The sequence below is a fragment of the Pseudopipra pipra genome, chromosome 5 (genome assembly GCF_036250125.1).
Source record: "Pseudopipra pipra isolate bDixPip1 chromosome 5, bDixPip1.hap1, whole genome shotgun sequence".
NCBI lineage: Eukaryota > Metazoa > Chordata > Aves > Passeriformes > Pipridae > Pseudopipra > Pseudopipra pipra.
The window spans coordinates 21,452,187-21,469,626 of NC_087553.1; the positions used below are offsets into that span (position 1 = coordinate 21,452,187).

At 43.0% G+C, this 17,440-nt stretch overlaps 1 long non-coding RNA gene across 1 annotated transcript; it reads left to right on the top strand.

The window, feature by feature from the left end:
• The first annotated feature begins 11,578 nt into the window (after positions 1-11,578).
• Positions 11,579-14,004, top strand: LOC135415275 (uncharacterized). The gene is made up of 3 exons (XR_010431043.1): positions 11,579-12,206; positions 12,792-12,872; positions 13,410-14,004. It is a non-coding gene; the product is annotated as an uncharacterized LOC135415275 (long non-coding RNA).
• Positions 14,005-17,440: the final 3,436 nt, after the last annotated feature.

Below are 17,440 nucleotides of genomic sequence, written 5' to 3' on the forward strand. Positions count from 1 at the left end.
CCTGGGTGGGGATTGACAATGTCTGAAATTACACATTTCTTTTCCCTCTCAGAAAGCAAAGTTTCATTTCTTTATTTGCCAAAGAAATAGGGATGTTTTGTATTGCAAAACTTAATTCATTGTATCACATTTCTCCTGTACTGTTCTTCCTCCTCCAAAAGCCTCTTTCTGTGTAGCTTTTCAGAGGACTCACTATATTAATGTCACTGTCTGTGCTAGATTTGTAAGCTCAGTGGCCAGAGAAAAAGGCAGGGAAAGAGGCCACATTCCTCCAGAATGGACACAAAGCAGGCTGGTGCTGGGGCCACTCATCCTTACAGGGTGGACTCTCTCCTGAAATGCTTTTAAAATACTGGAAGCTTTGTGCTCTAGCAGCAGTGGTTTGGTTTGCTTTTTCAGGAGTAAAGAAAGAAGCTATTAACAACCCTGGGGAGTGTCTCTTAAATATTGAGGTGCAGGTGTATTGATCAGACAACCTAGGGAGTGTGGAGGTCATCCTGGATGGTCACTTCCAAGGCCAGTTGTTCATAGACCCTTCTCAGCCTGCATAACAGGGAGATTTTATTCCCTTGGAGGAAGCTCCTTTAGCTGAAGCTGAGAAGGACAGCTTTCCACTGAGAAAGCCTGGAGCATCACGAAAGGCTACTTGGGACCTCCTGCCAGCAGCTGTGTAGCCTCCAGGTCAGACACAGGTGACTTTGTTGGGTGTCTTTCCTGAAGCCAGGGATGCTGTGTTTGTAAAACATCCTGATAATACAGGTGGGGAGGGTGATGAGTTCATGTCTTCCTCCTTTATTTTCTCTGTATGAAGCATTTATTTGTGCAGTATAATTAGTGGGGGTGCATGCAGATGTCTACAATCTGGAGCACACCCAATTAAGTCGAGAGACTCAAAAATGGGGTGTGAAACTCACAGAAAGCAGGTAAGGGAAGAGCAAAATGACTGGGAATAGCACCCCAAAAAAGATCCCCACTGACATCCACTACTCACAGATTGCTGAGTCTTCCTTGCCTCCCAGAAACACTCTGTTGCAGTAGCAGTGTAACCCACTGTATGAGGAGAGGCAGTACGAGATAAAGGGTAGTGGGCACCATGGAGGAGTTTGCTCCTCACTCATGGAATGGACACCTTTTCCGGTCCCCGGTGTCAGGGCAGTGACCCTCAGCTGTTTTTCACTACTGTTAAATTTTGATCCCACTGGCCAAATCTATCAGAGTTTGAGATAAATTCAGGAGTCTCAAAGTTAATTATATATTCTCAGCAGATTTATGAAGAGTCTCATTAAATCAAGGAATTGGGCCCAGCCAGGGGTCCACTAAGGGCTCCATGCTCATAGCTCAGTCCACCTGATGCTGATCCAGCATCTTGCCCATCCATATGGCAGTGGAAGCAGAGGGTAGGAGCTGATTATTGCTGGGATGATGAGGATTGTTGGGAAACAGAAAACGCAAGTCTAAAGAAACACAGGCTCCATTAATTTCACTGCTTTTTAAATGAGGGTAGGAGAGAAGGGGGAAGAGCAATCATTAGTGGGATGCCTGTGATTATTAGGACAAATACACTAGAGCCATGAAATTAATATTCTTAATTGTGTTAAGTCTCTGGATGTTCCTATTCAGAAGTCACTTTTTTTTTACTCTCAGATCTTTTGCTAGATTGTTGAAAAATAATTAGAGGGGCCCAGCTAGAGCTCAGGGTGGTCAACCATGTGAATAGGACTGTATGTGAGCAGGAGCTTATCAGGTAAAAGCTGAAAAACTAGGAGAAAAATCTCAGACAGGTCTAAAGAAAGTGTTTCCAGAGCCCAGGAATGGAAGACAAGCTGAATTTTCGGCCTGTATATGAAATACATCTCTCCAGCTAGATCTTTCACACAGATTACCCTGAAGGGGCTGTTGTAACTTTATTTCTTAAGTGTGTCAGAGAGACTCTTCTAAGATAGTACTTGTGTTTCCATTCCCTTTTGTGACAGTTGCAGATTCTCAGCATTGCTTGTTATGAAGTCTTGTTCTCAAGTGTCTTTTAAAGAAAGCCATAGAGCCACACTTATCCCAATTTCTATGGGGACTTGATAGATTTTCTGCATGTTATACGACTCTCAGCATCTCATGAACTACTCAAGTATTTTCAATTTAAAAATGGCACAAACGCACTTCCCAAATCAGAGATTGAGAGATGACATTGAAGGAGTCAATAAAATGTTTGGTTTTTATTTTTTAAAAAAAGTAAACGTGCTCTGCTAATGCAGGCCATTCAGCTCTGCCTAGACTGTAGGTTGCAGGACAGGGCATAGAACCCATTTGTCTCTTTGAGACAAGTATTAGGGTCTTTTTCCAGATCACTTTAAGCTGGGATCACTCATAATCTTTTGTGTAACAGCACATCGGGGCTCCATTTGAAATTGGGCTTCCTTGGAAGCACTGTCACACAGCCTCGTATTAAAGGCACTCTCTGCCTTGAGGATCTTCTCCCATAGATGTATAAGGCAAAGGATGGCGGGGGTAAGGAAGGGCCCACCATGTAGCTGGTGAGCCTGGGTAGCTGAGACAGGGATAACATCAGGAATTTCCTGAGTACCAGCCTGACACCTCTGCCAGCGCTGCCCTCTAGCAGAGCCCCCATCTCACTGTGGTTGAACTGGTGGTGGCAGACACAGGAGCTCTTGCTCAGTTGCTTGCTGGTAGAAAGTTGCTCTTTCTGCAGAACTTTGGTGCTCAGGCAGAAGGGGCTGACTTGCTGATTTGGAGAGCATTGCTTTTGCTGACGGACATGCCCTGGGAGCAGCTCAGCTGATGGTGCTTGCTTCCCTCAGTCAATCTAAAGCAACATAAAACACTGTGCCAAGCTGCCAAAACACTGCACATCTGCCAGGTATTATAATTAGAAGTAATCAGGCACTGGAGAGGTTCTGCTGCCTGCAGCACAGCATGCTGCAGAAGGCACTGGTATCCATCCACACCAGCTGCCCATTTGGGGCACTGCTTTGCTGCCAGTACAGCTGAAGTTAACCCCTGAGTGTAATGTTGTCCAGGCAGCAATACTGCACAGACTGGGCAATCAGGCAGTGAATCCAATCAGTTGCATGGGTGTTGCCCATGATGCACTGGATTTAATATCTTGCCATAAGGTCTTTTTGGTGCATTTTGGTGAGGTGAAATTAATGGGTATAGAGAACATCGCAGTCAATCCCAAAGGATTGAAAGCAAAAGCCCGTGCAAGCCAGAGCAAACATGTCATGTTGCCAAAGGCTGTTTTGATATAAGAGTCCTTGGTGCTTCTGGTTCTGTATGCAGCAAGCCTACAGTTCCTTTGGTCTCTTGTTTGTTGGATGAGCACGTGCTGGCCTCATTACCTGGCACCATTGTGACTGCTGGAGGAGCTCTTGTTGCGTTTGATAAATGACGCACTGAAATACAACTCCGTTGTTCCAAGCACTTTCATAGTAAAAAGGTGTGATTTTCAATTCTTGGGCAACTTTCTGTATCCCTACAGGAAGAAAAAAATCAGCTGATTTTCCACAAATCCTGAAACAAATCAGGAGTCTTCCTTCTGTACAAAGTGTAGAAAATTCCCATAGTAAAAGTGCTGTAAGACAGCATTCAGTCAGAGTCCCTTGGGGCCTACTTGGCAAGTGGTGTGCTAGAGAAATCCCCCTGAGCCAACCACTGCTTCTTGGAATAGGAAGGGGAATTTAAATGGCACACGTGAAAATGTTTCATTTGCACTTTCAGTTTCAAGCTGCTGCTCATTGTCATGCCATCTCAACCTCCTTACCGATTGGTCTCTTCTTTCCTTCATGCCCTTATCTCTGAAATTGTTTGGTCAATTAGCTATTCATTGTAACCTTTAGTCCTTTTTCTTAAAATTGGAATGTTAGATATTTGTAAGTACTTGTGCATTGCTCCTTCTCATCTTTTCCTTGCTCTGAAGGCTTTTCTTAGCTCTGTCTCACACTCAGACTCATTCGCTTTGTAATGCTGGAATACAGCTAATGAGCACTATGATTTTTATCCAAACTAGTGTAAGTCATTATTATTTATTTTTCCCACTCCTACTGTAATTTTTGAGCTAATAGTCATGATACTATAGTTATAATCAAGGTTTAGTTTACATATAATGTTCTTTTATGAAAAATACAATTTGTCTTCTACAAACTTTGCAACATTTACTCACTGAATAGAAACAGCACTTTTTCTTTTTGAGAATTTTCTAATATATCTTTTAATTAGTTACAGGTTTTGCCCTTTAAGAAAGTTAGTACTTGTGCCAAATCTTTTACTATGAGTACTCCTGATGTCCGAGTAGCACAGATAACTCACACTCTCCATATAAAAAAATGAAATCTTGGACCCAGGTAACCCTGAAAAATATTAGGTTGTAAATATCCTAATTATTAAAAATTGCATGTAATCACTATAATTATAGCAGGTTAAAAATGGTCAAGTCAGCAGCTTAGATAAGTCTTGGGTGAGGCCATTTGAGACCTCAATATTAAAGTCACCTTCCACCGTCCCGTGCGTACAGCTGATTGGTGTGACCTGACTCAAATATCTGTAATGAGGAAAATATTTGGATGAGCAGGGACCCATGGACCCAGGACTTACATGAAGCAGCTCTGTTGATCTGAGAAGCTTTGTGGCAGCGTGCTGGCACACAGGCTTGCCCTGTACTGGTACCCCATGGTCAGAGATGCCAGAGCAGGGGCTGAGCAAAGGGTACCCCAAAGCCCTGAACGGAGAGTTTGCAAGGCAGCTGCCACATCATGCACAGACAGGGCCATGGATAGGTGGTTGGGTACCCAACCAGGCTGGCAGAGGCACTTCTGCTTCAGATTGGTACCTTGTGGCCGGCATTGTGTTGGGCTTTTCTTGATGACCATCCCTGAAGGTGAATTCCTGGACTGTGCAAGATTTGAGCTCTGTTTTGTCCTCTGCCTCTGAGCAGGTGAATGCCCATCTCCCACTTCTAAGATGGAACTCTTCCTTACCCTGCTGAAGGCTAGTCCCCCAGCCAAACTTGTCTTGCTTTACACAAATACTGCCATATTCCCTGTGGCCCACAGAAAAAAAAAAGCAAGTTCCTAGGATGAGGATTAAGATCTTCTATCCAAGGTAAAGAGGAGTGGGGTTGCTTTCATTCTCTGTTCCTGCAGATGGTCACTTATTTTATCTTGAGTATTTACAAAAACAAGGGCTGGAGTCCCATTTCTGCACTGTCACTGGCCTGGGAATGTGAAGGTTTTCCATGCTGAGAGATGCAGCTTTAAGAGATGATGGGGGAGCTCAGCCTGTTGGAAAGCTTGTGCTGAGCTCCCAGGGATTGGGGATAGTATCCAGACCACCCCTATCCAGCAGGGGTGTCCTCTGAAGTACAACAGTGTCAGATGAAAAGGGAAAGGCATTGCAGCACTTCCACTGGGGTCCGCACGACCCTCCCTTGATGCCTGAGGGCTGCCAGAGATGAATGTGCAAACTGTTGCTTTAAGGTGATTGGTATGAAATATAAAAGGATTAGTAAAATTATTTTGTAAGAGAAATTATTGTTGACTTTCAAAATGGTGGATTAAAATCAGCAGCAAAAAGGCAAGGCTTGCCAGAGAGTGATGATAACTGGATAAAACCATCAGAAGACAAACAAGGTACAATTTAGAGAGCCCATGTGATACCTAGGCAAGAGATCACACTGTCATGGGACAAAAAACAGTGGCTCTGTATCAATGGGTCACTTGATATGTCATTGAGCCACTCTGGTTTTCATTGTGTACCTGTGGTTATTGCAGCCATCTGAGCTACCTGTGTAGGTAGTGTAAGATCATAATAGTGTTAACAACAATAGTTGAGATGTTGTTTTATGTGATGAAGGATGCACATAGCTCAGTGATCCTTACGCAGGTCATCATCTGATTGAACCATAGGTCTCTCTGTGTAAATTGATCCATAAATTCCAGATGCTGTATGCTAAGATTTGTTACTAAGAAATGTCCCAATCCTGCAGGGTGAGAATGTACCCAGTGTGGCTGTGTGCAAAGATGGCATGATTTTGGGAGCACAGATGCTGACCTTGCTGTGCCCAGGGAGGGAGAGGATCTCTGCTGTAGGCTGCAATAGAAACAAGTACAGTGGCCTTCTCTTCCCTGCCTCGTCTTTACTGGCAGTGTGAACTCATTCAAATTGTTTTCCCAGTTAAACTGAACAATAAGAATTAATATTAATAATAATCTAGAAGGATTGTAATTACTTCTCCTGCTCTTCCTCAAAGTTAGGAGTCTTGCTAGCCATGTTTACCTCAAAGCAATCAGATTTCTTTTTTGCACCTCAGTAAAAGTGCACAGACAACCACGTCTCTGTTCTGGCATGACAGTGCAATGAGAAAATTGTATCTTTAAATACCAACTTAATCTAATCTGGGACAAAAACAATAAAAGGCTTTAATCATAATTGCATGGTGCCTGTAAGCTGTCACCAGAGGGCAGAGACAAGGTTGTTCATTGCCACGTGTGGATAGTTTAGAAATTAAATCCCCTTTTCACAAAGGCAATAAATTCTGTTCTCACTTGTGTCCTTTCCAAATATTTCAGCTCTGTAACCAGATAGCTCATTTCATCAGCATCTGTCAGAGACTTGCTCTTGCTTCTGTCAAGCTATGTACAAAGGGGCAAGGAGAAATGTCTTTATAAAACTACACACGCTTGACTTTGTAACATCACAACTTACATGTAACACTAGCTCTAAATATAAACAGGAGACTAACTTTTCCTTCACAGGGATTTTTCCACTGTTTTGTACTTGTGGTGTGCAGACTCTGAGGATTCATCTCACCCTGGGTACCCACAGCAAGTACAGGGTGGGGGTTTTACTGGGAATGCCTCTTTGAGCAAGAACTGCTCTCATACAATATGTGTAGGAAACTGTTATGGTTTCAAATTAAAAGAATAAAGGTTTTAAATCCCAAACTAGTAAGGTACAATTTGTATACTGCCTACCCCATGTAGGAAAGGCAGATTCTAAGAACTTCTCTATTTTCCATTTCCTAAGTTGGAAAGACAGCAAAGATTTTGAGAGCATCAGTGGCAGCCTATGAATGTGTTTTTGTTCTGATGCATATAATGAGGTTTTTGGCACCAGAAAACCATCTCAGTCTTAGACACTGAAGCAAGGCACACTAACCTTGAGGAACCCCACCCTGGCAAAGCCCTGGCAGCATCTGGTAGTCATTGACTTGAAATAGCTCTGTCAATGTTTCTGCTTGAGGACTGGCACATGGAAAATCCTAGTACAGAGGGAATGGGCAGAAGTGCCTCGGACTGATAGTTTTAAAGAGAAATGCTTTCCACCAAGGAATAGGTACTCTCTGGAGTAAGAGGCAGAAGTAGGAGACTTGGAGTCCCTGGGTTTCCTGCAAATATCAGGGGCCTGATGGCAGCATGGGTACCTGGTGGTAGGGAGATGTGCTCAGCATTCTGCTTTTCTACAGTTGAACACCTCCTTACTGTGATCTACAAGTAACTTGGTTTTGTTTAGGAAGAGGTTTTTAAAAGTTTTGCAAACCTCCCTGGTTGTCTGGATAGTTAAACTGCAAACAAACATCTAAGGACTTGCATCTTGGAGAGGCTGGAGGTCCTGGATGAGATAATGCCAGGCAGGAAACATGTATAAGAGACCGGGATTACATACAGGATCTGAGTGGTGCTCATAGCCTTGGAAGGAACAAGGCAGGCTGGCTCCTAGGGACAGCATGGGAGTAAAAGAGGAATTAATGAATCCTAGAGCACAGATTAAGTAAACATAATGTAATGTATCCTTTGTTTTAGCATAAAATAAAACACTCAGCTCTGTGTGTATTCCTGTCTGAAGAGGGGAAAAAAGATTGGAAAAATCCACAGGTTAGAAAGGATTTCTCCTGTGTCTGAACTCCAGTGATGCAGAAAGATGCTTGGATGCTATTTGCAGTGTATGAGGTTTGCAGTATTCCCAGATCTTAAAATCCACTGCTCTGCACAATAAAAACAAAGCAGCTAAACTGAAATAGGACAATGTCCTAAATGTGACACAGAGGTCTCATAGGAGGCTAAGTGGGTATGCAGCAAGCAGATTCAGCATCACCAATGACAACCATGTTGTTATAGCTCTGTGATCAGCTTTTCTTGACATCAAATTCCCTCTTGCTCCTGTTTCCTGCAGGTTTGATGATGAGCAAAGGCATCAGCGTGTGCAGAAGCTCAGCGCACAGAGGAGCTTGGCTAGAAGGCACTGCAGCAAAAGAGCAAGAGAACTGTGGCTCTTTCAGCATGTCTGGTTTTAGGGAGCTACTGGTGCAGGATGTACTGAGAAGCTGAGAGGAAAGAGCAATACTTGCACTCTTGCGATTCAGGTACTGATGTTTCCCTCTCCTTCCTCTCTCCACACTGCTGCTGGCCATGGCACTAATGCCATCACCAGAGGGTGTGTTTTTCCATGGACGTCTCCTTGCTACCAGCTTCCAGATAACTCCATGGAGGGGAATTGGTCCAAGTGAGATGCAGAGGCTTGATCCTGCTCTCTGCTTTCCATCGGTCCCATTGTTCAGATAGCTAATATGATGAGGGATCAAATACTTACATGTTTCTGATCTTAAATTTGTGATCAGGAATAGAATAAAATATATATAGAATTTTACTCTTTCATCCATCCTCTTTTTTGGTCTCCTAAGGACTTAATCAGAATACAGTCTTTCCCCACCTTATATGAGGATATTTTATTCTTTAATTACAAAAATATTTATACACTAGCTCAGGCAATAGAACGAGGGAAGACACGAGTATTGTTAAAGCACATTACAAATATATTGTAGGGTAATGTTGTTTTGTACTGCCAGCTAATGTTCAGACTATACATTTATTTATTAATTTTTAAGTCTTAAACCTTAAATTTTTGTAAGATAATCAGACTATAACACTCTAATCATACATATATGCCCACAGTTTTAGATTATTTCATGGTCATGATATTTAATCACCTTAGAACGGAGGTAAGATAGTTTGACTGCAAGTAACTATTTACTTCAGTGCTCAGCCAGGCTTGCATTATTTCTCAGTGCATTTTTCATGCCGAACGTCTCGTGCTTAGATTTTGGATTATTGCAATGTCTGTAGTTTTTATCCCAAAATGCTATTTTGAACTGTCTCCCTTTAACTATACCTTAGTGTAGCTTTTGTTTGGGGAAAGCTACGTTACACAGAGCAGGGCTGATGATGAACTGCAAGGAGACTGAAGAATGCTGCTTATTTTGTTGTTGCTTATTTTAGCAGAACTGAGCCCAGTTTTTCTCCTCATGATTATAGAGACTTAATTTCTGCTCCCACACTCTTTGGACACCCAATGCTTCCAGAAAGTTGCTATCTGTCTTCTGAGGTGGATCCAGAGAGGTAGGCAGCAATGAAGTTGGTTTGTGCCAAGTACCACTAAACAACCAGGTTTGGTATTTATAATTGATCAGTTGGGTCTGCTGTTCATCACTTCAGTGCAAGGGCTTAGCTGGAGTTAAACCTTCACTCAGCAAGTGTGGAAACACTTCTAATCAGAAGCAGGAATCATTAGACCAGCTTGCCAGATCAGATTAGGAGCAGTTTATATGACTATTGTAAGTATCATAAAGTGCCTGGACATGGGAAACATCACTATATAAACAGGATACCCCTGATTTTTTTATTATTTTGGCCTGCAACAGTGAAAAGCATTTGAAAGCCCAGATCCTTTGTAGTGCTGAATATCCTCAACTCCAGTTGCACTCCCTGAAAGCCAACATGCTCAGTGCCTCCCCAGGAGGTTCATCTGTGGGGTAAGAGCCCCACACTGCTTTCTCTGCCAGTGAGAAGCCACTACCACCCCAAGGATGGAAATTAAAAGAGCAACCTAACTCCATCAAGAACAGCAAGACATTCCTTGTCTGTGAAGTTACTTCATATTCAAGATTTCTACACAGCTGTGCTGCCACTTACAGAAACTTGTTTTCACAGCTTAAATGCATTAACTCCTACTGAACCTCAGATCTCTATGTAGGGTTTGACATGTCTTCAGGAAATCTTCAGGACCCACACAGGAATATATGTGAACTGAGCAGTGACAGGAAGAAAAAAAGCCACTCCTTGAAATTAAAAAATAACTGAATTTAGATCAAACACATGGAAAATCTGGCTTTTGCCCTAGAAGGTTAATCACTATTTGGAATTTTTTGCCGTGGGAGATTCCTTGTGTGATTGTTGAAATGCGAGATCAAAACCTATCATCTTTTGAGTGCCAGTGTCACGCCTGGATAAAAACAAGCTAGATCAGCCCTAATGATATTTGCTCCCAGACATGCTGCTGAAGCTCTGGCTACACTTGGGATAGGAAGGAATTTCCTCATGTGGCGAACTGGCAAAACCTTGGAGTTTGTCATGTTCTTGTGCATTGCTCAAGGACCATTTTTTGGAGTCTTGTTTCACATTCTTTGACTTTCTGCAGCCTTGTGATCAGAGCTGAATACTTGCCTTTTCCCGTCACTGAGCCCTGCTTTGTTTCTAACTGTTTCCCTTGCTTTACCAAACAGGTATGGATGGATCTGATTTTTCTGCTTTACAGAGATACTCTAGCAATGGCAAAAATAATCTACATTATTGCCTATCTGGAAATAAACTGGAGAAAAAGGAAGAGGGCAAAGATAATAATAAGCTGCACAGTCAGCTGCAGCCTTTGACTTCATTCTCTGGAAAAGAAATGAATTGCAGGATGCTCTAGTGTGCAGAAGTATGGTCTTCTGCACCCACGGTATTGGGGCAGCACTACATGTAAGGAGCAACCTTCTGCTTTTGTGTGTGACTAAATCATTGCCAGGCCTGTGAAACTAAGGAAATATATGCTAAACCTCAGAGTTAATGACAAAATTCCTTTATTATTCCCTTGCTGTTACGTTGATGAAAATTGTCCGTAAGTCTGAGAGGTACTTACAGCACACTTGATTATTCTTTTTATTTTAGGCACATTACTTCCAGGCCTTTATGAACAGCCCTAGTGCTTTCTTTCAGTGTTCTTAGCAACCTGCATATACTTCAGCCTGGCTTGAAGCCAACATGAGACTTGGTACTGGACTCACTGAGGGTGAGCTTTTACTTGGGTCGAGTAGAGCTGACAACTCGACCCAACAACAGCTACTCGGGCCCATGTTTCTCTAGCTGTTTTTTCTCTTCTGCAAAAGTAAGCTTATTTTAAATAGTAGTCTCTGGCTTGTTGTAAACCTCTTTCACAATCCTGGTGGTGATTTGGTAGGTGACTTGAAACCTACCAAAACTAGACAGCTATGTGAAGTTTGTCTTATGAGCACGTGAAAAAAGTGAAAATTGGAGCCCAAAGAGAAGGGTAAATTGAGTAATTCCTCCCAAAGCGATATTCACTTCAGCATGTTGTAATAGTAAGCAACATTTACATTAGTTTAACACCTAATTCCGTTAGTTACAGTTACACTGAGGGGTGTGGGGGGAGTTTTCCCAGATAGGGCACTGCTGTCCTCCCTTCCCTCTGTCGCCTTGGCTTGCATGTTTGAGTTTAACATCTTTGTTGTTCATGGGCCACCTCGTGGATCAGAGGCTGATGAGGATGCCAGTGCAAGACAGTAGCCCCCCCACACATCCAACAGGCACGACCGCAACTATGCCACCAACAAAGTGCTCATTGCTGCTGTCGGCTCCACCGTCACCTGGCAGGGAAAGCTTAAAGGGCTCTTTTACAGGGCTCAGCTGATCATACCGAAATCCCTTTCACTTAGCTCTGTCCTGCTGCTGCTGCTGAAGTCAGTAGCACAAGTGCTTTGCCTTCAGTCTTGCTGGAGTATGTCCTGCTTGGTCAAAAAAAGGTGTAGGCTGTGATGGTGCATAAGAGGCAAGTGGAGAGGCAGGAGCTACTGCTCCTTTCATTGTTGCTGTATTATTGCTCATCATTTATCATAACTGCTGTTTCACTGTTAATTGCTGTTCATCTGAGGAATGTGCATGGAGCGCATTTCCTATTTGAAACAGAGAGAGAGGGAGCATCTCAAAAAACCCCTGAGGATTTTTGAGATCACAAACCTCAAAAAGATAACAAAATTAGCACACATAATTCCCCTTGATTTTCTTTATGCCTGCAGACAAGGTTAGCAGCAATCCTTGTTTCTGAGAGCCTGCTTTGTCTCCTCTACCAAGGAACCTGGAATGGTACGTATTAGGTCTGATTTATTATTGTGTATCTTGTTTTTCTTATGGAAAAGGTGGTGAAATTAGAAATGATTTACATGAAAACATCATAAATTACAAAGACTGGATACTGAGGGAAATTAATAAAAAACAACTTCTTTTTCTTCATCGTTAACTAGAAGTGTGACCTGAAGACTGTCCCTAACTGACTCCTTTTTAATACATCTCCCCTGTAACTTGAGTTGGGTGGATGGCTTAGGCAGCTCCCTTGTGAGGTGAACAGTGAAGCCCAAGCTCGGTGAAACTGTGCAGTGTGGTCTCTGAGTATGGTCTGTAATACAGAGTTGGTGGCTGAGCCACACTGTCTGTCCTCAGATGAGTTCCTCTTGAGTTATGGTAACTCAAGCAATTCTGACCTTTTCCTAGATGCCAGCTCTCATCTATTCCTGGAATTAAATTCTAGACTAGTAGCATACACTTCAATATAAAAACATCTATTTGATCTCCAGTTTTTTTCATTCTCATAAAGACATGTGAATTTCTCTAATTTCTGTTGATTTTTCCCATGCACCCCCTGCTTCTCCCACACGTTCTGACTTGTGACAGAGGCACTTCTGTGATGAAAGAAAGTAGGACCTCTTCATGGGAAAAGGCAGGCATGATCTGGATGCTTCAGAGGATCATCTTGTAAGTAGCTTGTCTTTATTGTCTCACAGCATGAACATGAGTCCCTGTCCTTGTTAATCTGGTTGATTCAAGAGTTAGGAATGGGGTGCCATGATATCGATGGGTTATCCCTAGGGCTGAAGAATGAGACTACCCATTACTTATATTTGAAAATCTCAGTTACTTATGTTCTTAGCAAAAGCTCCTAATTTTCTCAGCTATTTCTGTATACTCAGCATAAAAGGATTGCATAATGGACCCAGTGACTCCCACAACTATTGTTTACATATGTCAGCTAATCCTTTCTGTGAGTCAGGCGTGCCTACTGGGTTGGGCACTTGATTTGGATTAGAAACTCTTTATTATGATGATGCATATTGCTGAGCTGCCTGGAGGCCTCAGCAGGATTATGGCCACACTGTGCTAGGCAGCATGCAAACCTATAGCTTTTAGCCTACTGTTAGAGCACCTTCACTCTAGTTCTGGATTTGACCCTATTTCTCCTCATGGCCCTTGGGGTAAGATATCTAATCCTGTTCTGTTTCCATATCTTTTCAGGGGAGATGATAATTCATTTCCTATTATCAGTCAATGCCTGTAACCACCTGCTTTTGGAGGAGAATGCCAGGATGATGTCACCCAAAGGCCACAGGGAAATACTGCAGCGCAAGTGGGAAATAGCATTTCCCCTGTTCAAGTGCTTCAGTGAAATGGGTTTTGCAATGGGAATTTGTGCCTTTTCCAGCAGTGCTGCTGCACCTAGAGAATATGCAAGATGAAAACCACAGCAAGTCTTGAGTTGCACCAAGGCTGTTGGCAGCTGTGGAGCTGCTCGCTGAGCCGGGGCACAGTAAGTGCTGTTACAGTCTCCCTTCTCCCCTCGCTGGGCTCCACGTGGCCCTTGTTGGATAGCAGGCAGACTTCTCTTCCTCCCTATCCTTTCAGGGTCTAGTGTTCCCACTGCTGCTGTGCCAGGTGTCAGAACACCCTGTCTGTACTCCATCTCTGCACTGCCATGGCCACACATCTGTGTCTGCAGTTAAGCCTGAGCCTTGCTTATGCCTGCCATTCAATCACTGGCGGCTACAGCCTCACGATAGCGCTCAAGTGTGAACCTTGAGAGAGATCAGCTGTCTTTCCTTATAGTTTCAGGTTGGGGCGAACTGGACTGGATTTTATCACCCCATAGAAGTGGTGCTACTTCTTGTCTGTCCTGGGTGCTTTGCTGAGGTGGCCATACAAATAGCTTGGGACAATGGAGCTGAGTCACGTACAGATGAGCCCTTTGAGGGTTGCCTGCTACCCCATTTCCCTTGCTGGGAATAGTGCTGGTCAGTGGGGCTACACTGCAAGATGCTCCTAAAGAGGAACAAAGATGTTTGAGGCATTTTTCAAAGACAACAGCACTCCTCAAATAGAGGAGCAAGTCTGGTGCTTGCTGAGGAACTCTTGAACAGCTTCAGCTTCATTTCCCTCTTTTCTAAGCCTGGATCCTTTCTCTACAAGTTAATAACAATGTGCTGGCATTGTCAGAGCCATCACAGGCTGGAGCTGGCACTCACTGGGTTATCTGGTGTTGTGAACTTTTTTATCTCATGAGAAATTTGAGACTTTAACACTTATTATTATGTACCTCCTTATGTGAAACTGCCCGGTCTGAATCACTTTTGATAAACTATCAGTAGGAGTCTCAACTATAGTTAAGCTCTAATCAGTTTAATTAAAGTAGATCACTGGATAGAGAACCTCTGTGAAATGCTCCCATAGAGTAGAAAGCTACATTGTGAGTGCTCCCCTGAGTAATCACCAGAGGCTGCTATCAGCAATGTAATCAGAAATGACTGAAAAGCTTAACCTGAAAGTCAGACATCAACACGTGGCAAAGAACAGATGAGACAAGAGTTACTGAGGACTAATCGCATCCACTATATTGTGAGAGTAACTGAAAAGTAAATAGAGAAGGCACTGTAAGGTGGTCCTAGGCACAGGTCTGTAGGAAACTGGGCTTCATTAGGTTTTTCTGTACAATATGGTTAAGGGTTTTAGATATTAGTTCTATGCTATTATAGGCACAAGGTCAGTCAGTTAGTAAAAACTTTGTTAACCAAAGCAAAATTATATTTGAAGACTTTCTGTAGCTATTCCATTCTACTTCTGTCCTGCAGTAGCTTTTGAGGATGCAGCACCACATGAATGAGGGTGGATATGAGAAGCTGGAAAGAGACAGCGGGGAGAAGAAACCAGTTAGGGTCAGCATGGAGTTTACTTCTTGCTTCTCTTACACTGATGTTTTAATGGTGCTGGTCACAGTGGTACGGACTATACCAGGTCACCTTTGGGGACCCAAACACATTTGATAGATTGATTTTCTATCTTCTATAGTTTTCATTTTGTCTTCACAAATTAGTGTTTATAGAAACTAACTAGAGATTAGATTAGTGCATTGCTCCCATGGGATGCAGACTTCAGTGTTTAGGCAATGCTCTGTGGCTAACAAGAGCCAACAAGTTATACCTGAGTCATTCCCGTGGGAGAAACGTGTCCTTGACCGATGAGGACAGAAGCCAGCCAAGCATCCTCACAGGAGATGACAAGTGTCGACACAAGCGCAGTCATCTCCCATTGTGTTTAACCAAGCAGAACTTGCAGTGGAAAAGCCTCAACTGAGGGGATCAATCTTAACATTTCTCCTAGTGGTCATATCAGGCTGCCAATGAGATTAGAAGGATGACACTTAATGTAGCCTTTTGGTAGCCGAGCAAGACTTATATTCTTAGCATAAGCTTCTCAGGAAAAGCTTCTTTTATTTAGCATTTATCACTTTGATAGTGATGTTTTATTACATTGATAGCCATCCCAAAAAAATGTTTTAATGTCCTTACCTGTTTCATACATAGACATATTCCCAGAACAAGACTGGAGACAAACTGAGTTATACCTACTTGGTTACGCTGACATAAACTTAGTGCAGCTTCCTTTTTGACCAACAAAACAGGACCTATTTTGCTTTCTGAAATGCTGTGTTTCTTTCTTCTGAAAGCATATGGTGACCACAGATCTGTGGACTCAGGAGAAGCTCTTGGTAAGCCTAGCAGGATCTCTGGCTTGACCAAGAAATTCCAAATTTGATCATGTAGGGTAAAACACACTGCATTTCCTCAAACATGTGTTTGGTCCACTCCCTTCCCTCCTGGATGAGCCAAGCCAGACACATTCCTTCTAGGTGAAATAGCCTTTTGTAAACTTTGGGGTTTTGCCCCACAAGATTCTCAGGTATACAACAGGATAATGCAGTGTAAGCACCCTAACGGTGCCTGTAACGTGCACTATGCAGAAGAGTCTCAGGGTGTTGTACAATGAAATTCTACAATAATCTTAGTAACGAAGAACAATTAAGAGCAGCAGTTAACCTATATTTTTCTACCCTACTTTAGGTGTCAACTTACACCCAGGATTGCAAATACTAGTTGGAAGTGCATCACACTGTCCAGAGGCGTAATTACAAAAAGCTGTAGTTGTCTTTATCACAAAGTTTTAATTAGCAGGACACATTAAATAACCAGCTGATACAGATCTTAATGAATCATTTATAAGCCTACATCTAAGATAATTATATGTAGCTGGTCACACATAATCACTCACATACTTCTGGGCTCATGTGAAATGTAATATGCATTGTCCTCATGTGAGGTAAAGGTGAAAGGGACAAAGACAAAACTGGGGCAACAGCCTACTTAATCCAAACAGCTTGTGCCTGGACCATTGCTGACAAGACTGAGAAGGAAATACAGATTCTTAGCTTCAAAAAAAAATCCATCTTGAAGAAAGGCAGGAGCTCTGAGTTCTTGAATTGTTGACTGGTTTTGGTTTTGTGTTTTTAAATCAAGGTGGTTGTCCCAGCTGAGCCCTTTATGTGGTGCTGCTCAGGAATGAGAAGAGGACAGATCCACACTGTGTCGAGGACATGGTTTCTAGGGCAAGCTGGGACTGGTGTCTGCAAGCCATGTCATGCTGTGGCTCCCTGGCAGCCTAACCTGCCCTAGATGTTTCCTTTTTTCTCCAGCTGCACTGCCTGCCCTGGAGCATGGAGAAGCTCCTCCAGACCAATCACCAATCCTCCAGACCTGACCCTAGCAGCCAGGTCTCTGGTTTTACCAGCTTTCTTGCTGCTTAGCATGTCTAGATGAAAAAGTGGGAAACATGCCTAAACATCCAATTGCTCCAGGGCTAATTTTTGCTCTGAGATTTTCATGGCGTTCGTTTGTGACTGGTCCTTGATAACAAAAAAGAAGTATATGTTGCCTGTGTGGCCAAGTGAAGGAGGCATGGGAGCAGCTGGCTGTGAATTTGTCACTGCTGATTTCTGTAGAGCTTGGTAAGCTTATGCACATAGCATGGTTAAAGACACATAAACAAAGAAAATTTTGGCGTAAGAGGTGTAACACACCCCTCTTCCTCCCTTTTACCTAGAAGATGCAGCCGGTCATAGGCAGGTTGCCCTCCTTAATCAGACCCAGTGGCAGGATAGTTAACTGATGGAGCATTGTTCATGAAACTTGTTATTAGGGGAAGTTTGCCAGGCTCTGGGA